Source organism: Neomonachus schauinslandi, chromosome 6 (genome assembly GCF_002201575.2).
Source record: "Neomonachus schauinslandi chromosome 6, ASM220157v2, whole genome shotgun sequence".
In the NCBI taxonomy this organism is placed as follows: domain Eukaryota; kingdom Metazoa; phylum Chordata; class Mammalia; order Carnivora; family Phocidae; genus Neomonachus; species Neomonachus schauinslandi.
Genome location: NC_058408.1, coordinates 39,908,942 through 39,935,525, shown reverse-complemented (window position 1 = coordinate 39,935,525; position 26,584 = coordinate 39,908,942). Strand labels below are relative to the sequence as shown.

At 39.8% G+C, this 26,584-nt stretch overlaps 1 protein-coding gene across 1 annotated transcript in view; it reads right to left on the bottom strand.

Moving 5' to 3' along the window:
* The window catches only part of KCNK2 (potassium two pore domain channel subfamily K member 2), a 225,755-nt gene that overhangs the window by 837 nt on the left and 198,334 nt on the right, over nt 1–26,584 (bottom strand). The window lies entirely within an intron of this gene.

The window sequence follows — 26,584 nt, the reverse complement described above, 5'->3', positions numbered from 1 at the left end:
GAGCAGCAAGCCTGAGTCAAAGCCTGGAATGTGAACCCAGGTGATCTAGGTGGTTCTGGAAGCCATGCTGTGTGCTCGGGATGCAAACACGGGTTTGAGAGAGCGGAGGTGGTGTGTGCAAGAGCTCTGTATCCAACCCCACATTGGTCAGTGGGGAATTCTCTGTTTACTAAATACGCAGTAAAACATTTTGTTTCTGCTTTCAGGGAAAGCAAAGGAATGAGAACTGGCAAGCCCACTGGGAGGCCCACTTGGAGAGTAAGTCCAAGGACTAGTTTCTCAATGAATGTTTGTGGAATCAGTGAAGTTACTCACTTCCTCGGGCGTAGAACAGGCGTCTTACGGCACACACATCTTCTCCCTACACTAACCATACTTTCTGCCACCTCTGTTTTGATTATCATTAATATCTTTACAAAAATGGTCTTATATTAACCATGGTTTTGCAAATGGCTTTCCCCCCCTTAGCCAATTTTAGTCATTTCTCCCTATTAGTATCCATTATCTACCGCCTAGTCTATTATCAGCTGATAAAAATGGGATGTGGGATGAGAGCCTCCGGTTCAGCTCTATTACTCACAGTTTGTGTGCCCACTGGCGAGCAGTTTTACCTTTTTTGAGCTTCAGATTCCTTATCTATAAAATAAGGGTGCTAACAGTCTATCTCACAGGAGAAATGTGTGTGTGTGTATCCTTAAAATATAAAGGACTACATAATGACTAATTACGACAACGAGGCTGGTGATACTATAGCTTGCCAAGGGTACTTTGAGAGCTTAAAGGAAGAGGACCAGATATAGACTAAGTGATACAGAACTGAAAAAATGGGACATTTCCCCCTGCAATATAATTCACAGGTTCTAAGCATCCAGTGGCGCCATGGTCTGAGGTCGCTTTGCAGCTCTCCCCAGAAATACGATGGATTACTTAACCTCTGAGTTATATGGATCTTTAAGTCGTGAGGTGCTTTGGGCATGTTGACGGCACACATAAAAGATACAGCTGAACAGGGGTGCCTGGGTGACTCAGCCGTCTGCCTTTGGCTCGGGTCATGATCTCAGGGTCCTGGGATCAAGGCCTGTGTCAGGCTCCCTGCTCAGCGGGGAGGCTGCTTCTCCCCGTCCCTCCCCTACACTCGCGTGCGTGTCTGTGCTCACGCGCGCACACTCTCTTTCTCTCTCAAATAAGATCTTTTTTGTTTGTTTGTTTGTTTTTTAAGATACAGCTGAACAGTCATCCTGGCCAGATGCACTGGGTGATGTATTTCATCAGTCAAAGGAAGGCCAAGGCAAGAGAGTGTTTATGTTTACCTTCTACTCATTATTATAGCTGGAATAATATTTTAAAATATGATGCATTCAATGTAAAACTCAAACATTTACTCAGAAAGGATTCTAATTATTAACAAAGGTCTGTGCCATTGGATTGTGTAAAATTCTGTGTGTATATACAGTGCCTACTGTGCTAGGTGTTGCTCTTTTTTAAAAATGTTAACTTATTTAATCAACTCGATGAGGATGATTCTGTTATTTCCCCCATTTCACTGAGGCTAGGAGGTTAAAAAACTTAAGACACACAGTAAATATGTGGTGAAGCCAGAATTCAAACTTGGAGGTCTAGTTCCATCCTCTTATTCTGTCTTGCCAGGACAATCTTACTAATTTTAAGGACTAAACATCTTTTGGGGGAGCACAAGGAAAATTCACATCGTATGGAAATCCATCCTGTAGCAGTTATACTAGGGTGAGGACACCCTGCCACAATTTCCTAAAGATACTGGGAGAATAAAAGTTTTTCCAGTATCTGCCCTCGGGCTACTTATCTAAACCAACAGTAGTATCTGCTCCCTCTCTGTTGTGCCCTGATCTTTCTACTATTCTTCATGATACTGGATTTAGGCAACACAGCCACTCAAACTCAGAGCTTGAAAATAAGGCAGAAAAACAAGAGAAAAATAAAAGAGAGTCCCTCAAAAATGAAACCAACACCATCAAAATAATTAACTTACTCCCATTCCTTAAAAAAAAAAAAAAAAATCCTGACCTTATAGAATTGTCCATAGCAATGTATTCATTACTGAGCAAATAACAGTGTCCCGAAGTACAGACTCATTTCTGTTAATGAGGCTAAAATTGTATATTCAAACTCTGAAGGTGCTTTTTTCTTGTTTTCAATGAAATTAGAGCGTCACATTTATATAAGTCAAACTTTCCTTGATTGAAATGTTAATGCTTGTGGTGCTCTGGATAATTACAGTTAATCCTTATGCAGTAAAACATTTTTGTTTCATCAGATTTTTATTAAAAAAAAATCTTTCAATAACTTAATCAAATAGTATCTCATCTCCCTAAAACTAAGCAATCCTCACCACTTAGTAACAAAGCAGAGGACTAAAAATGAGCAAAAATAGCACCTAAAAGATCATAGCTAACGTTCCTAAAACTCATACACTTGACTCAGAGTAGAGGTCCACCCCCGGATTCCAGGAATTCTTAACTTTTACACAGTACGCCCAGGTCACGTGATTTGCTTTACAAGAAAAGGAGGAATATGGAGTGCTACAGTCACTTGCCCTCTAACCTGGAAGGGAACTGTTCTCATCCTTGTCACTAAATCCAGCGGACCATTCTCTGTCCCTGTTTTACCTGATCTTCATAGCTGCTAAGGGTTTTGCTGACTCCTCCCTCCCTCCCAATCAATCTTTGGTCCTAGTTATCAAATCAGCACCTCTCAAGGTGCTGCTTTATCATTCAGGCTAATTCTTCTCAGTCAGCTTGGGGGCTGCTTTCTCTTAGCCTTTCCTTGACTAGCTCTGCTCCACAGGGTTCTCTGCTTCTCATATCCTTCCAATGGATGACTCCCAAATCCATATTTCTAGGTCTAATCTCCCTACCGAATTCTATATCTGTATAACTGACTGCTTGGTAAACACCTTCCCTTTAGATGATGTGCAGGCATCTCAAACTCAGCCTCTCTCCAAATGAAGTCATTTAACTCCTCAAACCTGTTCTTACCTAATTTCTTATCACAGCGAACAGCACCATTAACCACTACGTTTCCCAAGCTGAACTTCAATATCCTCTGTTCTTCCTCTCAGTCTTACATCAAATCAGCCCTGAGTTTTGCTGATTTACACCTCTTTTTCTCTCAGTTTCTTTTACCTCTCTCCATTCCTGTGGTCAAAACTGTGGTCCTGTCCTGAAGTACTACCTCAGCAGCCTCCCTCCACCTCCCTCCACATGCATTATCCATGCAGCAGCCCGAGTGTCCTTTCACAGACTCTTATTGATTAGGTACTTTCCCTTGCATAAAATCATTCAATTGATTCCCGTTTCCCTTAGGATAAAATCCAAACTCTTAAGAGTGGCTCATATGGTCTAGGGTCTACCTCTTTAGCCTCACTTCTAAGTCTACTCTGGGGGGGGGCCATCCCGAACATTTATTTCCTCAAACATGCCACTCGTTCTTTTGCCTTTATTAATTCATTGCTCATGATTTTCTCTATTCAGAATACTGTTCCGCAGTCCTTCTCTAGTGCCCACTGCATTTCCTACCCAACCTCAACTAGATCTCTTCAGGTCTACCATTCCCTGCCCCCCAGACCACGTCAGGATCATTCCAGCAGTCTGTACTTCTCTAGCGTTACTGATGTGTATTACAACTACTAGTTTAATTGCTGTCCTGGCTTCAAGGCAATAGAGAAGAATAAGTCTGCCATCTCTTGTTCAGCTTTCCCAGAAATTAGAAGAGTGTACATAGTTGGAATTCAGTATTTGTTGGACAAATGAATGAATGAATGGTAGAAAAAAAAAAATCAATCATGTTTGGGAAACATGCTCCAATAAGAAGAGTGTGATGTGCGTCTTGGTTGACTCTAATGGGAGAATCCTGTTCCTTTCAGGAGAGAGATGCAGCCGGATCTATTCATAGTAAAGGTTCAAAGTATGTCTCCTCAGACTTTTTACTCTTTGTAAAATCTCCTCACCATTCTAAGAAGTCTGTGATGCTACCAATGTCTCATCTTCAACGTGAAGAAAATCATTTAAGTCAGATTCCCTTCTCCCCACTAGCCCCCTAACCTCTGTCATCATTCTCACCACTCTACATGACAATACCTGACTAGGGCACCCCACCATCCTTGTGGAATGTAACCTTTAAAGTTAAAGAATGCTTTTACATTAGAAAAATCACCAACATCTTTGTCAGCAACTATGAATACTTTTTAAGCATCTATAGCTTTCTAAGGTAGCAAAGTCTCATGATTATAGTGGTATTTGCCTCCTCAGTAGTGGTTCCAAGCCCTACAGTTCACATCCTCTAAAGCATCTCAAATAATACTAAGAAGGCCCTTGGAATGGTAGCAACATAATTTAAAATCAAGCACTTGCCATATATTTCAATGCTTTTAGAGCAATTTTCCTAAATCACTTAAGGTTGATAGGATGGCCTAAGAAAGATGGAAGTTCACTATTCTAGAAACTGGTAATTTATGAAGTTCACAGGAGGCTCATTTGTAACCATAAAGAATATTTATCACCCCACTGACTCCAACCAACCAACAACAAGGCAGATTCTTTGAGGGTAAAGATTACTGGTTAACTTCTTATCAAGCTCAGCCTTTCTACCTACTCATTCCACACTGCAGCATTTGGGACAGTGCTTTGGATAGAGTCATTGAATAAAGTTTAGTTTCCCCAACCTAGATGGTAAGCCTAATGACAGAGACTATGCATCTTATTTATTTCTTCTCATAAAAGTATCCAACGTGGTCATTTGAACAAACTAGACTCTTGCATACTTTCTGACTGACGAGTGAGAAATCTGTGGCCGTTGACTGACACAGCCCTCTTCCTATGTACAAACACTCTCAGGGGCTCTCCAGTAAAGCGGCGTATGTCCTATATCAGTGTGTGTTGGTACAGCCTGAAGAGAAAGCAATTTATAAATCAATTTTACTAATCACTAAAATGTTCATAGCCTTTGATAAAAGTCAATTACTCCAAAGAAATTTATTCTGGGCCAGAATTTTCACCAAAGGAAAAAATACGTATGAAGATAGTCTCTGAACCATATATATATTTTTAAAGTTTTTAAAATTTATTTAAGTAATCTCTGCACCCAACATGGGGTTTGAACTCATGACCCTGAGATCAAGAGTTGCATGCTCTTCCGACTGAGCCAGCCAGATGCCCCTGAACCATATATTTAACAGCATAATATTGAGATTAATAAAGGTCATTTAAGAAGTCAATGTTTATGAGACATCCTTATCTATAGAAACCCTCTTCTGCTATTATGATGTGTTAAATAAAGTGATAAAGGAAAGAAAATTATATCTTTATTTTGATTACAACTGTGCAAAATAATGAATGTATATAGGCAAGGGTAGTAAAAGTAACAGTATATAAAAATGGAAACTGTAAATTTCAAGTCACATAGGGAATATCTATTATGGACCAGGCCCTGGGCTTAGCGCTCTCTTGAGTTGCAGAAATTTGAATAGTTTTTTTCCTTTTAAATCTCCCCTTACTGATGTTATAGTACTACCTATGCACATTCAGTGTCCAGCATACCCAACCCCGAGTAAAGCTCATGAGGGCAGAGTTCTCTATGGAATGCTTTTTATTTGTTCAACACATGCATCAGAATTGGATTGCAATTGCCACTGGGAATTTTTCTTATCCAGATATCAAAGTGAAACAAACCCTGAAGGAATCTTTAATGTTACAAAGAAAGAAAAAAATGAGAATCAGTAAGATGAAAAGGCAACCTACAGAATGGGAGAAAATATTTGCCAATCCTCTTATCAGATAAGGGGCTCATATCTAGAATACATAAAGAACTCCTACAACTCAACAGCAAAAAACTAATCCAATTAAAATAATAGGCAGAGGATCTGAAAAGACATTTTTCTTTTCTTTTTTTTTTAAGACTTATTTATTTTAGAGAGGGAGAGAGAGAGCATGGGGTGGGGAGGGGCAGAGGGAGAGAGAGAGAATCTCAAGCAGACTCCCTGCTGAGCAGGGAGCCCAATGTGGGGCTCAACCTCACAACCCTGAGATCATGACCTGACCTGAAATCAAGAGTCAGATGCTTAACCAACTGACCCACCCAGGTGCCCCTGAATAGACAGTTTTCCAAAGAAGCCATACACATGGCTAACATGTACATGAGGTGTTTATTAACACCATGCATCATCGGGAAAATGCAGTTCAAAATGAAAATGACATATCACCTCACAACTGTTAGAATGGCTAGTACCAAGAAGATAAGAAAGAACAGGTATTAGCAAGGATGTGAAAAAAGGGAACCCTTGTGAACTTTTGGTGGGAATATAAATTGCTGCAACCACTGTGGAAAACAGTATGCAGGTTCCACAAAAAATTAAAAATAGAACTAGCATATGATGTAGCAATTCCACTTCTCAGTATTTATCCAAAGAAAATGAAACCACTTACTCAAAAAGCTATATGCACCCCCATGATCACTGCCACATTATTTACAACAGCCAAGGCATGGAAACAACCTAAGTGATCATCAGTGGATTAATGGATAAAGAAACTGTCCCCCCCCCCCAACACAAACACACACACACACACACACACAGAGGAATATTATTCAGCCATAAAAAATGAAATCTTGCCATTTGCAACAACATGGGTGGAACCTGTGGGCATTATGCTAAGTGAAATAAGTCAGACAGAGAAAGACAAATATCATATGATTATGTGATCTCACTTACATGTGGAATCTTAAAACACACACACACACACACCCAAGCTCATAGTTACAGAGAAGAGATTGATGGTTGCTGGAGGCAGGGAGTAGGGGTGGAGGGTAGTCAAAATGGGTGAAAGGAGTTAAAAGGTATAAACTTCCGGTTATAGATAAATCATGGGGATGTAATGTACACCATGACAACTATAATTAGTAACATTGTACTGCATATTGGAAAGTTGCAAAGAGAGTAGATCTTAAAAGTTCTCATAGATAAAAAAATTCTGTAACTATGTGTGGTGATGGATATTAACTAGACCTGTGGTGATCATTTTGCGATATATACAAATATTGAATCATTATTTACTACACGTGAAAGTGATGTTATGTTGTATGCCAATTATACCTCAATAAAGAAATTAAAATATTCTCCCCCTCGAAAAAAAGACTGAGAATGTTTGAGTCATTATTTCTGAATCTTAACTCTACCTTGTTTACTAAAGTATAATTCATTATACTTTACTATGCATCTGGGTGTGATGACTTTCATATTTGTTAATGATTTCGCTTCTGAAGGCTTCCTTGTCTCTACCCCAGGTCAATCTTTACCAGAATAGTCATTTCCTGGTAATAGAAGGTGTAATGACCTAAAGAGAATTTTCCGTATTCTCAGTCCAAAGAAAATTTTTTTAAATTACAGGTCTTTTAAATGTTTTGTCTTTATCAACTGCATTTCTAAGGTTATTTTCCTTCAAACAGTTCTGCAAAATGCTAGCCACTTTTTTTTTTCCCCCAAGAGTAAAGCTGATTTGTGAGGAGCAGTGATTCCTTATAATTTTTCCCTTCTGATCTGTTTCTTAGCCAAGCTTCTGTGACAGAAGACATAATCCTAACCTGAGTCTTGATAAGAGAATAGATTCCAGGGTGCATGTCATCTAAGTGTCTTCTCAACATGGGAAGAGTCAATGTCTCCCCACCAGCTGGAGTTACCTGAAAAATTGCTGTTGAATTTTAGATAATATACAAGGGGCTAATATACAAGATTTCCCTACAGTTTTCAACCATGCTGTTTCTTTTTTTTTTTTTTTTAAAGATTTTATTTATTTATTTATTTTTGACAGAGAGAGACATAGCGAGAGCAGGAACACAAGCAGGGGGAGTGGGAGAGGGAGAAGCAGGCTTCCCGCAGAGCAGGGAGCCCGATGCGGGACTCGATCCCAGGACCCTGGGATCATGACCTGAGCCGAAGGCAGACGCTTAACGACTGAGCCACCCAGGCGCCCTCAACCATGCTGTTTCATGAGTCCTGTTTTTTTTGGTAAAATCCAACAATCACCAAGAAGTTAAATATTATGTCATTTTAATCTGCTTAATTTATCAAATGAACTTGTGAAATTCCTCAAATTTAGAATAATTCTAACCCAAATTATTTATTTACCTTAACTCTCTATTTCACTTTGACCAAACAAGTCTTTTACCCTTCCATACATTTCTATTAAATCGGAAAACCCAGTATTCTGTGCTTCAGCTTTTCACCTAGAATCATAACTACCCTACTTCTGCCTACCCATGAGCTTTGAAATTCTACAACATTCTTTATAGAGTTTTGGTTTTCAGATTAATAGATGAGTAATAATAAAAAATTTACTAATATTCTAAATTTTCCAGTTCCAAACACTGAATAGCTCAGCAACATTTTTTCCAATTACTTGCCGGCAGCTACTTTAGGGTGGAAATTTGTGGTATAATTTAGAATTTGGCAACAGTGACTCCACTGGTCCTTTGTGGTAAGATAGCAATTCAAATTTTTTCCCCCTCAAATCTCTGTCCACCAATTATTTCCCTTGAATGACTCCCTTCCATTCTCAGTTCACGGACATGGCCATGTTTTGCAATCCTACAATCGCCGCTAGTCAGTTTCTCCCTACAGACCTTACCCTACCTTCTCTCTATTTTTCTATTCTAATTGGCTTTTTCTTCTCATGTATGCTCAATTAACCATGAACAATAATCACTCATTATAGGTAAGCCAGTCCCTTTCACAGACTCATAACTAGATGAGGAATTTCTATCTGAAACTCTGTAAGGTTTTTGTAAGATTTTTCCATTAACAAAGGCCTGAACTCAAGTACTGGGTAATACTTGGAAGAGCTTCAACTTTTCTTTAAAAAACAAACATTTTTTTAATGTGCAGATCTAACTTTTAAAGTTTTATTTAAATTCCAGTTAACATAACAGCATAACATTAGTTTCAGGTGTACAATATAGAGATTCAGTACTTACATACAACACCAGGTCCTCCTCACAAGTGCACTCCTTAATCCCCATCACCTATTTTACCCATCTGCCCACCCACCTCCCCTCTGTTAACCACGAGTTTGTTCTCTATAGTTAAGAGTCTGTTTCTTGGTTTGCCTCTCTCTCTCCTTTCCCTTTGGCTCATTCGTTTTGTTTCTGAAATTCCACATATGAGCAAAATCATACAAATAATATTTGTCTTTCTCTGACTGCCTTATTTTGCTTAGCATTATGCTCTCTAGATCCACCCATGTCGCTGCAAATGGCAAGATTTCATTCTTTTTTTTTATGGCTAATATTCCATTGTATCGTTTTGACATGGGCAGAATAACTTGGATAGAGAACCTTCTCCTTAAGGGATTTTTAAAAAATATATTTATTTATCCTCTTCTCTTTCTTTGAGAGAGGCGAATGCACATGGGGGAAGAGCAGAGGGACAAGCAGACTCCGCACTGAGCACCGAGTCCACAGGGCTCGATTTCAGGGCCCTGAGATCATGACCTGAGCCAAAATCAGAAGGCAGGCGCTTAACTGACTGAGCCGCCCAGGTGCCCCTCTAAGGGATGTCTTCAAAAGAATCTAAAGCAAAGCTGACCATTTAGGACTGAATGGCTATTAAGTAATTTTCTTCACCAGGAATGAAACTTAAGAGGTTTTTCTTGCTTTTGTCCAATGCATTATCCTATCCCTTTGACAGTGGAATGTTAATTTATTGTTCTCAGTGCTCAAATACTTACAGACCTTAATGACAAGAGGAAAGTTAAATATGAAAAGCAGGTAGCCGAGTTGAAAACATTCCTCTGGTTAAATGTGTAAAAATAATTTGAAGCCTACTTTGCATTCCATCTTCAGAGGTTGCCTAGACTGTTATTCCTGATAATTATTAATTCATTTTCTGAAGTATTGACATTTCGTTGTATTGTTGAACTGCACTGTTAAAAAGAACAATTCAAAGTATTCTCTTTACCGACCAGGTTAAAAAAAAAAAATCAACTAAAAGGATTACTAAGTGTCACATTATCTTGACAGAATAGTACATGATGTTTTTCTCTGGTTTTCAGGAAACTGTATGTAATATTCATAAGGCCTCTTTAGTCTAAACTACTTTTTTTAAGCTATATTTCTCCACTTCTTAACACCACACATATATTAACATAATTGTGCAGAGATTAAGTACAATAGTTTTAATAAAACAATGTCAAGGAAAATAACAATACTAATATTAATACTGTGATTTTAAGTATCTTTCCTGTAAAAATGTGCAAGTATTATATGTAATGTTAACCGCTTTAATGATAAGGTGGGGCTGCAAAATCAGACATTCACTTGTTGTACAGTAGACTCAAGTTTTTTATAGTGTGACGTATTGTCAGTGTATCACTGAACATTCTTTTTTTTTTTTTTTTTTAAAGATTTTATTTATTTATTTGAGAGAGAGAGAAGGAGAAGGGAGAGGGCCAGAGGGAGAAGGAGAAGCAGGCTCCCCGCTGAGCAAGGAGCCTGACGTGGGGCTCGATCCCAGGACCCTGAGATCATGACCTGAGCCCAAGACAGACGCTTAACCAACTGAGCCACCCAGGTGCCCCTATCACTGAACGTTCTTGAAATTCTCCCCTCTGGTCTGGTATTAGAGTTACTTTGGCAATCCGTATTGTGGAGCTCAGTCCAACTTACAGAACATTTTATTGTACTGTAAAGATAAGGATATTACAATTCATAAAACAATACAATTTATGTACTTTCTATAAAATTTCACATACTCATGACTGAGTTATAGTAGGTAGATATTTATCTGACAGTACAATGTGGAAACTATGATGGGCTGATGGTGGGGTAGCACTGTGTTTGTTGTTTTTCTTAAAGGTATATAGCTGTGTGACAAATACCAGTCAAAAGTAATAACTGAATGAAGGGCTGGTGAAGCTTTATAAGCATTCTCCACAAAACATATTCATTATATATTTAATAAAATCAAAACAGGGGCACCTGGGTGGCTCAGTCCCTTAAGCTTCTGACTCTTGGTTTTTGGCTCAGGTCATGATCTCATGGTTTTGGGATCGAGCCCTGCGTCAGGCTCCATGCATAGTGTGGAGTCTGCTTTGGATTCTCTCTCTCCCTCTCAAATAAATAAATAAATAATCTTAAAAAAAAAATTGATGATGTTTCAAAACTCTTTGAAGAAACCTGGATTTAATAGTAGCTTACTTATGGGGCACCTGGGTGGCTCAGATGGTTAAGCGTCTGCCTTCGGCTCGGGTCATGATCCCAGGGTCCTGGGATCGAGCCCCGCATCGGGCTCCTGGCTCAGCAGGGAGCCTGCTTCTCCCTCTCCCTCTCCCCCTGCTCACGTGCTCTCTCTCTCTCTCTCTCTCTCTCTCTGTGTCTCAAATGAATAAATAAAATCTTTAAAAAAATAGTAGCTTACTTATAACAAAAGGGCATTTTATGTTCATATGGGACTATGAGACCTGTGCACTAAAAAAATGCTTTTGCTTCCTGTCTTCTGCTTTCCTTCCGAAACAACTCAGCCCTAAAGCAGTTGGGTGAAGCAGAACTAGGGAGCCATCGGTGCGGCAGGTTTGGGGAGGGGCCCATGGGGCCAGGGTGGCATATCAGAGTTAGACAAGCATAAGAGGAGCACCTGCACAATGGGGTGGCAGCCCAAAGTGGGGTATCAGAGCCCGAGAGGAATGAGGGGGACAACCCATATAAGGGCAACCCAGCACAGAGTGCTGGAGACCAAGTGGGGTGGAGAGGGCATCCCTGAAGGGTAGGGGGTGGGACAGCAGTGGTGAGCTACAAGGAGACTGATGGAGAATAATGAGAATCGGATATTTCACTGTAGAAAAGGAACTACAAATATAAAGCAGAAAATCAGGGGCGCCTGGTTGGGTTAGTCGGTTAAGTGTCTGACTCTAGATTTTGGCTCAGGTCATGATCTCAGGGTTGTGAGACTGAGCCGCATATTAGGCTCCACACTCAGTGTGGTGTCTGCTTAAGATTCTCTCTCTTCCTCTCCTTCTGCCCTCCCCCATCCCTCTCTAAAAAAAAGGCAGGAAATTAGAATGAACTCTTATGTCAGACTGCAACTGGGGATACCATTTTTTTCTGTAATTATTATTTTTTAATTTAGGTATAATTGACATATTAATTTCATGTGTATGGTGTAATGATTTGACATTCATATATATTGCAAAATGCTCACCAAAGTCCAGTTAACATCCTCATGATTTTCAAGATACACAGGTATCAAATAGATAGAAATATGTGTATTCATGAATATAAAATACCTTCTTTAGCTTTGTCTACTCAGAGTGTCTGGGAAAAGTAACAGCACCATTAGCCATGAGCACCCAAATCTCTGTTTCTAAATACCATTATCCATGAAAGGAAACCATGGCTCCTTGGAGAAATGAATGATTCTGAGGCCAGGCAGAGAAATTTTAAGTTGACCCGGGAACATATTATTGTCCCAGAAAGTAAAGAATTGCTCAAAGAATAATGGGGATACACCAAAAGGCCCAGAAGAAAGCTTGCAGGGGCTCCCACTGGCCAAGTCTGGGACTATTTGAGGATCAAAATAAATGCTGTTTGTAACAGATTATAGCCCATTGATTATAGCAGACATATATACATACATATATGCATACATAAATGTGTATATATTTGTGTGTGTGTATACACACACATACACACACACACACACACACACATATATATAAGTTTGAGGATGAAAGGGATAACCATAATATCTCAAAGTACTTCCCCACAAAATGTGTATTAATTACACAGGGAAGGGGTGCCAGGGTGGTGGTTAAGCATCTGCCTTTGGCTCAGGTCATGATCTCAGGGTCCTGGGATCGAGCCCCGCATCGGGCTCCTTGCTCAACGGGGAGTCTGCTTCTCCCTCTCCCTCTCATGCTCTATCTCTCTCAAATAAAATTTTTAAAAAAATAATTACACAGGGAAAGGAGTAACTTTATAGTGGAGAAGCCTGGCAGACACTACTTTTTGTGATCGTAGTTAACATCCAAATAATGGGACAAATCAAAGTTGTGTGCCATCTAAGAGGGTAGAATGAGAAGAGCTTTTTCGTGGGTTATTTAGACTTCTGTTGGGCATCAATTCCTGTGATACCTGTATTTCACTGGTACACTGAAAAAGATCATAGTTGTAGTTGAATGTCAGTGTCTAAGTTCACTGAAAATTATATCCTTTAAAGCTATTAAACCTAAAATGAAGAATTTTAGATTTCAACATAAAAATATGCATGGACAGACTTCACTTTTCAAAATACTTTCAGGGAGTTCACACACACAAAGTGTGAAGACCCCTGCTCTAAACCAGTGTTTTGTAGCTATGGTGTTGGTCGGCCCGCCCACTCCCTTAGCCTCCTCCAGAGACACAGTTGTAGCTCACTCCTTTATTCTCCACTTCACTTTTCCTCTTCCTCTATCCCAGAGTTTTGCAAAGAGAATGTAAATATTTTGGTACTTTTTAACATGATTGATTTAGGACGTGTTCCCCAACCGTGAGCTTCAGGGACCATGTGAAACTCCTGCAACTGTATATAGACTGTGAGGATTTGTGCATTTTAAAAATTATGTTCAATTAGCCAACATATGGTACATCATTAGTTTCTGATGGATTTGTGCATTTTTTTTAGTGCGGAAGGGGATCAGAGCTCTTCACAAACTCTCAAAAAGCATGTGACCCAGAAAAGGTTATGAACCCCTGCTGTATGAAATAAACTCAACATTGATGTTAATAAAAGTGGAAGACCACTCCTATGTTTCATAAGTTTCATTTTGTGTACTGTTTTATCACAACTGCCGAGCCCAGTAGAGGCACTTTGTAGGCACTTAATAGAGCTTTGTCAAATAAGTGTCCCAGGAGCCAAAGGAATTTGGGGATGTCACAAGGAGGTTGGCAGATAACAGACAAGATGATGGTAGAGAGTATTATGGGAGAATCCCATCAATTTCAGACATTGAGCGTCATGATGCAAAGGCCCAATGGAATGTGTTAGGAGAAAAGCTACTGCCTTCATAGTGCTTACTGGATGAGACAGACAAATAATTTCACAAGTAAATTCATAATTGCAAATCATGATTAAGTGCAATTAAGCTAAAGTAAGGAATGTCAGGAGAGCATATAAGGAAGAGGAAGAATTAGACTGGTGGGGTCACATGGACGTCTGGAGGGATGTGACCTTTGATCTCAGATCAGAATGATCTCTGTAGTCAGCAAGGTAATGAGCCTGGAGAAGAGTGGTCAAGGCCAGAGTAGAGCATGTGGGAAGGGAAGGGAAGGGAAGGGTGGGGACACATGTGGAAAAGAGCTTGGTGCAATCAGTGGTGCAAACCACCACTGAAAGGTGGTCCATATAGCTCAATTCATTTTTTTTTTTTTTAAGATTTTATTTATTTGACAGAGAGAGACCCAGCGAGAGAGGGAACACAAGCAGGGGGAGGGGGAGAGGGAGAAGCAGGCTCCCCGCGGAGCAGGGAGCCCGATGTGGGGCTCGATCCCAGGACTCTGGGATCATGACCTGAGCCGAAGGCAGACTCTTAACGACTGAGCCACCCAGGCGCCCCATATAGCTCAATTCTAATGAAGCCACAAGATGAGGCTCGAGAGGCGGGCAGGGCCCAAATTATGCATGACCACAGAAGTCATGTTAATGCAAAGATCTTGAATTTAGTCTCAGAGCAATGCGAGACAACTGAGCTATTTGAAGCAGAGAATAACAATGTCAGTTTGGGGTTTTGGTTTCTGTGCATGCACCACATATGTTGACAAAAAGGTCCTGAGTGCAGAGACAAGAATAGGACTTCAACTTTTATTTATTTTTGTTAGGCTGCTACTAATATTTAATATATGGAATGACACTGGTGCCCTCACTTGGTCCCTGTGGACCTTGGAGGAATGATGAGGAAAGGGCGGGATTTCAACAATGGGGAGGTTGGCAGGGGCTCCCTCACTTAATTGCTGTCAGTGTTTTCTCGTGTATTAGAATTTACAGGCTCTTAGCAATGTGGTTACTTCTATAAAATCAAAATCTCTACATAGAATTTCTGTAATATTAAGTAATAAGATGGGATGTAGTCATGAAAATCTTAGGCACTGACATATAGTTGCCTCATGGTATAACACTTGAAGATCACCAATGCATTTTTCTTTCTTAAAATTTGATGAGCTACTCTGGGACGACACATGTTTTCTATTGAGCAGGGAGAGGGACAGAAGGGGAGGGAGAAGGAGAGGGAAAGAATCCCAAGCAGACTCTTCACAGCGTGAGGCCCACATGGGGCTCAGAGCTCGATCCCACAACACTGAGATCATGACCTGAACAGAAACCAAGAGTCGGATGCTTAACCAACTGGACCAAGCCACCCAGGGGGCCCCTGGAAGAAGAATTTTTTAAAACAGGTGTTTAGAAATGTTGTCATTGTTATATAGAGTGCCACTTATCAAATCATAGGTCTTAATACTTGAGTAAACTTGGAAGAAGGTTTTTACAAACTGTTGAAAAGTCTCCCAAACAAAGAGTTTCAGAGGATATTCAACATGGACTAGCATTAAAAATAACCATTTGACATCAGTAAAGATGGCTACTTCCTAGCTTAGGGAAGCCATTTGCACAATTTGTGAAATGATACTGAAAAGTGAGTACAGTGTACCACAGGCAAAATAAAAAAAAAAAAAGTCCTCTTTTCATCTGGATCTATGTGAGTTAGCTTTTTCCAGACACAACAGCTATTAAATCAAGAATCCAAATAAACTGCACTGTGAAGTAGAATTGGGAATTACTATAATGTGGAGTGTTAAATCCAAGATCTCAAAAAGTAATCGAACATTCAAATTGTACTGTCCTCATTATTAATAATTTTTAGTGAAAGCAAAAAAGTTTTTTTTTTATTATCAGTGAAAACAAAACATTTTTAAATGACTTTATTTTCATCTTTTAACATTTCTACCTTTGCATGTATTTTAAATATATATCGGCACAGGAACATGGTAGTACATGTATGTAACTTATAAGTAAACATGCACACAGTAGAGGCACATACTCAATTTTTTTTTTTTTTTTTTTGCAAATAATGACTTAGTAAAACTTTTGGAGACCACTGGAGAAAGGAAATGGATCCCTGGGAGATGGAGAGGAAAGGCAGACATCTGGGTAGGATTCTGCAGTAGGGGTCACACAGGCTAATATGGTAGCTCTGGAGCTAGAGAGACATAGAGCAGAGGGAAGCACTGTTGTGTTTTGATGATACTATTCCCTAGAACTTGTGATGTATGAGCCATGGAGGTGAGGAATAGTAAAGTATCCAGAGTGAAAAGATTTTGGCATGAGCAAAAGAGAAGATTTTAAGTGAGATCTAGTGAGAACTGGAACATGAGAGAAGAAGGATATTTTGGGGACTGGGGATATCACAATCCCATGTGGGTCATGTTAGATTTGAGATGGTAAAATAGGTAGTTAATTATAAAGTATCCCTTGCACTGCAGCTCCTTCCACCATATTGGGGAAATTCCAACCTCCATGAATGACTCACTTAGCACAACAGCCTCACCAACATCTAGTTCCATCATTCCCAGCTCTGTAACCTTTGCAGCAGGTGAGCACCCATCCACCTGTCCCTATCCTTGACCTCATCTCTGACCATAATTCCAATCTCTCTAGATCTTTACTCTCTGACCATCATTATTCTAAACTGTGACTTCACTGACTCTTAGACTCTTGGTCCATTAGTATCTTAAGCCCATTAGTCCCTCTTGACTCCTCCCCATACTCTCCCACCACCCCCAGGATCCCCTCAAATACTATTCGTGTACATACTTTGATAGCCATGTGTTGTACTGTGGCTACTGGTTTTTGTCTATCACGTTTCCTATTGGACACTGGTCACTGAAGCCTGAGAGTGTGTCCTACGGTGTCATCGTTTTATCTCCAGATCCAATCTCTGCCTGAAGCCCAGTGGCTGCCCCAGAGAGCTCTAAAAAACTAAACTGTACAGAGCATATTAATTGCTTTTTCTTTAAGCTATTTACCTAAATTTATGAAAATATTTAAATCACACATATCGATCTGGTTCAGTAGGGAAACTGAAGGTGATTGTTTCAAAATTTAAATCCATTAAATTAATTCTGAATGTAAGAATATTGGAAATTTTATCCCAAGCAGTGCCAGATATGTGTTTTTTCCTATGATAGTCAAAGGAAAAATTATTTAGGTTTCTAGGGCTAAACCAGTCTCTAATCAGGCATATCACCAGAATCACTGCCAGGGCAAGCTATTGATGAGTGGCTGGAGAGTTATAGAGTGTGAAAAAGAAGATGAGACCTCGGCATTGTGAAGGCCATACATGAAAGACCCACAGCTAACATCCTTCTCAATGGTGAAAAACTGAGAACTTTCCTTTTATGGTCAGGAACAAGACAGGGATGTCCATCCTCACCACTGTTATTCAGCATAGTACTGAAAGTCCCAGCCTCAGCAATCAGAAAAGGAAGGAAGGAAGGAAGGGAGGGAGGGAGGGAGGGAGGGAGGAAGGAAGGGAGGAAGGGAAGAGAGGAAGGGAAGAAAGAAAGAAGGAAAGAAAGAAGGAAAGAAAGAAGGAAGGAAGGAAGGAAGGAAGGAAGGAAGGAAGGAAAGAAAGAAAGAAAGAAAGAAAGAAAGAAAGGGCATCCAAACCAGTAAGGAAAAGGTTAAACTTTCACTGTTCATAGATGACATGAATAATCTATGTAGAAACTCTGAAAGACTCCACCAAAAAACTGTTAGAACTGATACACGAATTCAGTAAAGTTGCAGGAGAGAAAATTGACATACAGAAATCTGTTGCATTTCTATACACCAATAATGAAGTAGCAGAAAGAGAAATCAACACAGAAATCAATGGCATTCCTATACACCAACAACAAGACAGAAGAAGGAGAAATTAAGAAGTCGATCCCATTTACAATTGCACCCAAAACCATAAGATACACAGGAATAAATCTAACCAAAGAGGCAAAGGATCTGTAACTCAGAAAACTATAAAATACTCATGAAAGAAATTGAGGAAGACACAAAGAAATGGAAAAACATTCCATGCTCATGGATTGGAAGAACAAATATTGTGAAGATGTCAATGCTACCTAGAGCAATCTACACATTCAATGGAATCCCCATCAAAATACCATCCACTTTTTTCAAAGAAATGGAACAAATAATCCTAAAATTTGTATGGAACCAGAAAAGACCCCAAATAGCCAGAGGAATGTTGAAAAAGAAAAGCAAAGCTGGCGGCATCACAATTCCGGACTTCAAGCTCTATTACAAAGCTGTCAACATCAAGACAGCATGGTACTGGCACAAAAACAGACACATAGATCAATGGAACAGAACAGAGAGCCCAGAAATGAACCCTCAACTCTATGGTCAACTCATCTTTGACAAAGCAGGAAAGACTGTCTAGTGGAAAAAAGACAGTCTCTTCAACAAATGGTGTGGGAAAATTGGACAGCCACACGCAGAAGAATGAAACTGGACCATTTCCTTACACCACACACAAAAATAGACTCAAAATGGTTGAAAGACCTAAATGTGAGAGAGGAGTCCATCAAAATCCTAAAGGAGAACACAGGCAGCAACCTCTTCGACCTTAGCCACAGCAACATCTTCCTAGAGACATTGCCAAAGGCAAGGGAAGCAAGGGCAAAAATGAACTATTGGGACTTCATCAAGATAGAAAGCTTTTGCACAGCAAAGGGAACAGTCAACAAAACCAAAAGACAACCGACAGAATGGGAGAGGATATTTGCAAATGACATATCAGATAAAGGGCTAGTATCCAAAATCTATAAAGAACTTATCAAACTCAACACCCAAAGAACAAATGATCCAATCAAGAAATGGGCAGAAGGCATGAACAGACATTTTTCCAAAGAAGACATCCGAATGGCCAACAGACACATGAAAAAGTGCTCAACATCGCTCAGCATCAGGGAAATCCAAATCAAAACCTCAATGAGATACCACCTCACACCAGATAGAATGGCTAAAATTAACAAGTCAGGAAATGACAGATGTTGGCAGGGATGTGGAGAAAGGGGAACCCTCCTACATTGTTGGTGGGAATGCAAGTTGGTGCAGCCACTCTGGAAAACAGTATGGAGCTTCCTCAAAAAGTTGAAAATAGAGCTACCATATGACCCAGCAATTGCACTACTGGGTATTTTCCCCAAAGATACAAGTGTAGGGAATCCGAAGGGGTACATGCACCCTGATGTTTATAGCAGCAATGTCCACAATAGCCAAACTGTGGAAAGAGCCAAGATGTCCATCAACAGATGAATGGATAAAGAAGATGTGGTATAGATATACAATGGAATATTATGCAGCCATCAAAAGGAATGAGATCTTGCCATTTGCAATGATGTGGATGGAACTGGAGAGTATTAATGCTGAGCGAAATAAGTCAATCAGAGAAAGACATGTATCATATGATCTCACTAATATGAGGAATTCTTAATCTCAGTAAACAAACTGAGGGTTGCTGGAGTGGTGGGGGTCGGTGGGATGGGGTGGCTGGGTGATGGATACTGGGGAGGGTATGTGCTATGGTGAGTGCTGTGAATTGTGCAAGACTGTTGAATCACAGATCTGTACCTCTGAAACAAATAATACAATATATGTTTAAAAAAAAATAAAAGAAGATAGCAGGAGGGGAAGAATGAAGGGGGGGACATCGGAGGGGGAGACGAACCATGAAAGACGATGGACTCTGAAAAACAAACTGAGGGTTCTAGAGGGGAGGGGTATGGGAAGATGGGTTAGCCTGGTGATGGGCATTAAAGAGGGCACGTTCTACATGGAGCACTGGGTGTTATACACAAACAATGAATCATGGAACACTACATCAAAAACTAATGATGCAATGTATGGTGATTAACATAACAATAAAAAATTTAAAAAAAAATCAAGGAGTCAGTCCCACTTATAATTGCACCAAAAACCATAAGACACCTAGGAATAAACCTAACTAAAGAGGTAAAAGATTTGTACTGTGAAAACTATAGAACACTTATGAAAGAAATTGAAGATGACATAAAGAAATGGAAAAACATTCCATGCTCATGGATTGGAAGAACAAACACTATTAAAATGTCTATACTACCCAAAGCAATCTACACATTTAATGCAATCGCTATCAAAATACCGACAGCATTTTTCATAGAGCTAGAACAAACAATCCTAAAATTTGTATGGAACCACAAAAGACCCTGAATAGCCAAAGAAATCTTGAAAAAGAAAAGCGAAGCTGGAGACATTGCAATTCTGGACTTCAAGTTATAAAGCTGTAGTAATCAAAACAGTATGGTAATGGCACAAAAACAGACACATAGATCAATGGAACAGAACAGAAGACCCAGAAATGGACTCACAACTATATGGTCAACTAATCTTCAACAAAGCAGGAAAGAATATCCAGGGGAAAAAAGACCATCTCTTCAACAAATGGTGTTAGGGAAACTGTACAGCAACATGCAGAAGGATGAAACTGGACCACTTTCTTACACCATACACAAAAATAAATTCAGAATGGATGAAAGACCTAAATGTGAGACAGGAAGACATCAAAATCCTAGAGAAGAACACAGGCAGCAACCTCTTTGACATGGGCCATAGCAGCTCTTACTAGACACATTCCTGGAAGCACGGGAAACAAAAGCAAAGCTGAACTATTGGGACTTCATCAAGATAAAAAGCTTCTTCTGCACAGCAAAGGAAACAGTCAACAAAACTAAAAGGCAGCCTATGGAATGGGAAAAGAGATTTGAAATGACATATCTGATAAAGAGTTAATATCCAAAACTTAGAAAGAACTTATCAAACTCAACACCCAAAAAAACAAATAATCCAGTTAAGAAATGGGAGAAATCAGAGGGAGAAGAACCATGGGAGACTATGGACCCCGGGAAACAAACTGAGGGTTTCAGAGGGGAAGGGGTTGGGGGGAGGGGGTATCAGGGTGATTACTCAGCCATCAAAAAGAATGAAATCTTGCCATTTGCAATGACAAGGTATTCAGAGGTACAGATCTGTGATTCAACAGCACTGGGTGTTATATGTAACTAATGGATCATTGAACACTACATCAAAAACTAATGATGTACTATACAGTGGCTAACTGAACATAATAAAAAATTTTTAAAAAATAAAAATAAAGTTAAAAAAAATAAAAAAGACATGAACATTTTTCCAAAGAAGACATACAGATGGCTAACAGACACATGAAAAGATGCTCAACATCACTCATCATGAGGGAAATACAAATCAAAAGTACAGTGAGATATCACCTCACCCGTCAGAATGGCTAAAATAAACAACACAGGAAAAAACAGATGTTGGTGAGGATGCAGAGAAAGGGGAACCCTCTTACACTGCTGGTGAGAATATAAATTGGTGCAGCCATTCTAGAAAACAGTATGGAGGTTCTGCAAAAAGTTAAAAATAGAACTACACTATAATCCAGCAATTGCACTTCCCAATATTTACCCAAAGGCTACAAAAATACTGATTCAAGTTGCATATGCAACTTGATGTTTATAGTAGCATTATCAGTAATAGCCAAATTATGGAGAGAGCCCAAATGTCCATCAACTGATGAACAAATAAAGAAGATGTAGTATAAATATATAATGGGATATTGCTCAGCCATCAAAAAGAATGAAATCTTGCCATTTGCAATGACATGGATGGAGGAAGAGTGTAGTATGCTAAGCGAAATAAGTCAGTCAGAGAAAGACAAATACCATATGATTTCACTATATGCAGAATTTAAGAAACAAAACAGATGAACATAGGGGAAGGGAAATAAAAACAGAGAGGGAGACAAACCATAAGAGACTCTTAACTATAGAGAACAAACTGAGGGTTGCTGGAGAAGAGGTGGGCAGGGGGATGGGCTGAATGGGTGATGGGCATTAAGGAGGTCACTTGTGATGGGCAATGGTTGTTGTATGTAAGTGATGAATCACTAAGTTTTACTACTGAAACCATTATTACACTATATGTTAACTAAGTAGAATTTAAATAAAAACTTGAAACACATACACATACAAAAGGATGAGAAGTAACAGAGAAGTGAGAAAAGAACAAGTCTTCATGTTGTTCTTGTTGGTGTTATTTTCAGAGGTTAATACATTTTTCTCTGAGAAGATGCTCTATCAATTAAAAAATCTTTATCATATTTAAGCAATGCAAAATGGAATGTGAGAGAAAATATTCAATATGGTCTAAGTGGAACCAGGAAAATTTTATTTCCAACTTTTTTTCCAAAGGAGATATTGCTTCCAGAAACTTCCCTCATAGAGTAAACTCTCTTATGGACAATTGCATGGGTGTAGGTGGTTGACATTTACGGAAATCCTCTGAAATAATTGATGATCCATGTAGAGCTCTTCACTTTGACACATCAGACAAAAGGCAGTGGTATCAACAAAAATATAAAACTCAAAGATATTCTCCAAGAATCGCTTCAGACAAGAGAAAGATAATTTACACATTTGTGTAATGTGTAATAAATATTGTGAATTTACATATTTATTTCATTGCCTTGCAATTTGCCTTTTACTCTTCTCCATTCTAACTCCTTGAAACGATATGATTAAGGACACTCCATTTTTAGAAGGAAAACCACAATCTATACCATTAGCACAGAAGAAGCAGCTTTGTTTTAAAACAGGTTACTGCCAGAGATTCTTAGTCTATATTCTGTAATATAGTCCATAAACCATATTCTGATCTTCGTCTACAGCTGTGCTGTCCAATCCACTGACTGCCACCATTCTGACTATTGGACACTTCAAACCTGGCCAATCTGATTTGAGATATGCTATAAGTGTTAAATACATACTAGATATTGAAATTTTATTGCAGAAAATGTAAAATATCTCATTTACAGATCAAAATGATACAAGTTTGAATATATTGGGTCAAATAAAATATGCTATTAAAATAATTTCATCTTTTTACTTTTTTAGTGAACTTATTTGAAAATATAAAGTTACATATGTGGCTTGCATTTGTGCTTTGCATTATATTTCTACTGGAAAGCCTGGTCCATAGAATGCCCTTTCATTGCCATCTTTAAACTGGATTACAAAGAATCATGTTTTTATTCCTTTTTTTTTTTTAAGATTTTATTTATTTATTTGTCAGAGAGAGAGCACAAGCAGGCAGAGCGGCAGGTAGAGGGAGAAGTAGGCTCCTCACTGAGGAAGGAGCCCGATGTGGGACTCGATCTCAGGACCCTGGGATCATGACCTGAGCCAAAGGCAGATGCTTAACCGACTGAACCACCCAGGCATCCCTCATGTATTTATTCTTAAACGAATGTGTAAAATAAACACTTAGGGGGAAAAATGGTCATGTACTTTTGGAAAATAATGCGAGATTAGAATTCTTCCTTCACTCTCTATTTTAACCAAAGGAGCAGAAAGGGTCTAATAATGCAGAATTCACTGCACATGAAGCAAGTGTTCCAGCTGCCTTTCCCAAGCCCAATCTAGCATTGCCAAATTAGTTCTACAGAAATGCTGTTCACTATGCAGGACATGCTCTGTCTTACAAGCACGGCCCTGTATTTCAGTTAATGCGGCCAAACTGTAATGAGGCTACATAAGAAACAGGAGGAAAAGATGGAAAATAAAAGAAGGGGCAATAGAAATATTGAGGGCATGACAAAAAGGCACGGCTAGCCTCTCACCCCAGCAGAGTGCAGGGGCTCACCCTGAGTATTGTGCATACAGATCAGAAGTCTGTGAGCCTGTCCCCCCAGGCATATCCATTGATGGCTTATGGATTTAGAATTTAGAGAAAACCACCACCACTGAATGCAAGAATTAAACATAGGAAGCACTCATTGTGAAAGGAAAGTCAAAGAGGTAGACTTTACTCTCCCTTCAACAAATGCTTCTAAAGAGTAAGCAGTACTTCTAAAGATAGCACGTTGGGCACAAACACGGCTTGCCTGTAGCAGTCAGAGCTGTCCAGAGCATCTACTTGTATTCCATAAAAAGTAAGGAACTATACCAAGTAAAAATGAAGTGGAACCCAGGAGGAGCAAGATGGCAGAGGAGTAGGAGACCTAAATTTTGTCTGGTCCCAGGAATTCAGCTAGATAGGGATCAAACCATTCTGAACACCTACGAACTCAACAGGAGATCAAAGAAAAGAATAGCAACAACTCTCTGAACAGAAAGGCGACCACTTTGTGGAAGGTAGGACGTGTGGAGACGGGAATCCGAGGCGATATTCGGGAAGATAGACGGTGGGGGAGGGGCCCTCCGTCGGCCGCTTCTGGCAAGTGATAGAGCCGCAGAGCACAAAATCGGAACTTTTAGAAGTTGGCTCCGCTGAGGAACGTCGCTCCAGTGGCTAAGCAGGGGGTGGAACCCTTGCTGGGACAGTGTGATCTCAGGACCCTCGGGGTCACAGAAAGACCAGGGGTGCCTGAGTGCGGCAGAGCTCCCAGGTATCGGGGTGGGGAAGCCGGCTGCAGAGACAGAGCCCAGGCGTGGGCTCTCAGCTCAGGGTTGCCATAAACTGTGATCTGCGGCACAGACGGGCCACTGCTCCTCCAGCAGGGACCCAACAAGTGGCAGATCCGGGGAGACTCCCCTTCCTCCCCTGGGAGGAGTGGCACGGGAGCGCACTGCAGGGATCTGCTGGGTTTGGAGACTCCACACGGGGTTGGGTGCCAGAGATAGAAATGCTCGGTCACAGGCCGGGTGAGCACAGAGTGTGGCCAGAGACTGGGGAGATGGGAGTGATTGACTGCTTTTCTCTGGGGGTGCACTGAGGAGCAGGGCCCCCAGTTCTTGGCTCCTCCAGGGCAGAAATTGGGAGGCCGTCATTTCACTCTCGTCCTCCAAAGCTGTACGGAAAGCTTACAGGGAACAAAAGCTCCCAAGCAGATTACTTAGTCCGGACCAGGCAAGGGCTGGGCACTTCTGCCTCCGGCAAAGACATTTGGGAACCACGGCAACAGGCCCCTCCCCCAGAAGATCAGCGAGAACAGCCAGCCAAGACCAAGTTTACCCATCAATGAGAACAGCAGAACTCCAGCACTAGGGGAATACTGCACATAGAATCCATGGCTTTTTTCCCATGATTTTTTTGTCTTTCAAAGTTAATTTTTTTAATTTTTTTTCTTTTTTTTGAATTTTTCTTTTTCCCTTTTTCAACCAACATCTTATCAATCCCTTTTTTAAAAAATCTTTTTTTATTTTTCATTTTTAGAGTCATATTCTATCCCTTTATAGTAGTTAACCTTATTTTTGGTATGTATATATAAGTTGTTCTCTCTTTAAAATTTTGGGATACAGTTTCTTCTAACAGACCAAAATCTCTAACCCTAAATCTCTAGTGTATGGCTTTGTTCTAGTCTCCTGCCTGATCACATTCTCTCCCCACCTTTTTTTTTAAATCCTCTTCTTTCTTTTTTCAAACGACTTATCAATTCCTTTTATAAAACCTTCTATAATTTTCATCTTTATGGTCATATTTCTTCACTTCATCGTATTTACCCTTATTCTTGTACATATATAAGCTTTTCTTTCTTTAAAGTTTTGGGAGGCAGTTTCTTCTAACAGACCAAAATACGCCCAAAATCTAGTGTGTGGCATGGATCTATGTACCAGCCTGATCATATTTGATCATATTGGTTTTTTGTTTGTTTTTTATCTTTTTCTCTTTCTTTTTACTTTTTTTTTCTCTTTTCTAACTTTTCCCCTGGTTTCAGGTCTCTTCTGATTTGTATAGTGTATATTTTTCTGGGGTTGTTGCTACCCTATTAGCATTTTGTTCTCTCATTTATCTATTCTCCTCTGGACAAAATGACAAGACGGAAAAAATCACCTCAAAAAAAAGAACAAGAGGCAGTACCGACTGCCAGGGACCTAATCAATACGGACATTAGTAAGATGTCGGAACTAGAGTTCAGAATGATGATTTTTAAAGATACTTGCTGGGCTTGAAAAAAGCATGGAAGATATTAGACAAACCCTTTCTGGAGAACTAAAAGAACTAAAATCTAACCAAGTTGAAATCAAAAAGGTTATTAATGAGGTGCAATAAAAAATGGAGGCTCTACAAGATGTCCATCGACAGATGAATGGATAAAGAAGATGTGGTATATATATACAATGGAATATTATGCAGCCATCAAAAGGAATGAGATCTTGCCATTTGCAACGACGTGGATGGAACTGGAGGGTATTATGTTGAGTGCAATAAGTCAAACAGAGAAAGACATGTATCATATGATCTCACTGATATGAGGAATTCTTAATCTCAGGAAACAAACTGAGGGTTGCTGGAGTCAGGGGTGGGGTGGGAGGGATGGGGTGACTGGGTGATAGACACTGGGGAGGGTATGTGCTCTGGTAAGCGCTGTGAATTGTGCAAGACTGTTGAATCTCAGATCTGTACCTCTGAAACAAATAATGCAATATATGTTAAGAAAAAAAAAAAAAGAAGAAGAAGGTAGCGGGAGGGGAAGAATGAAGCGGG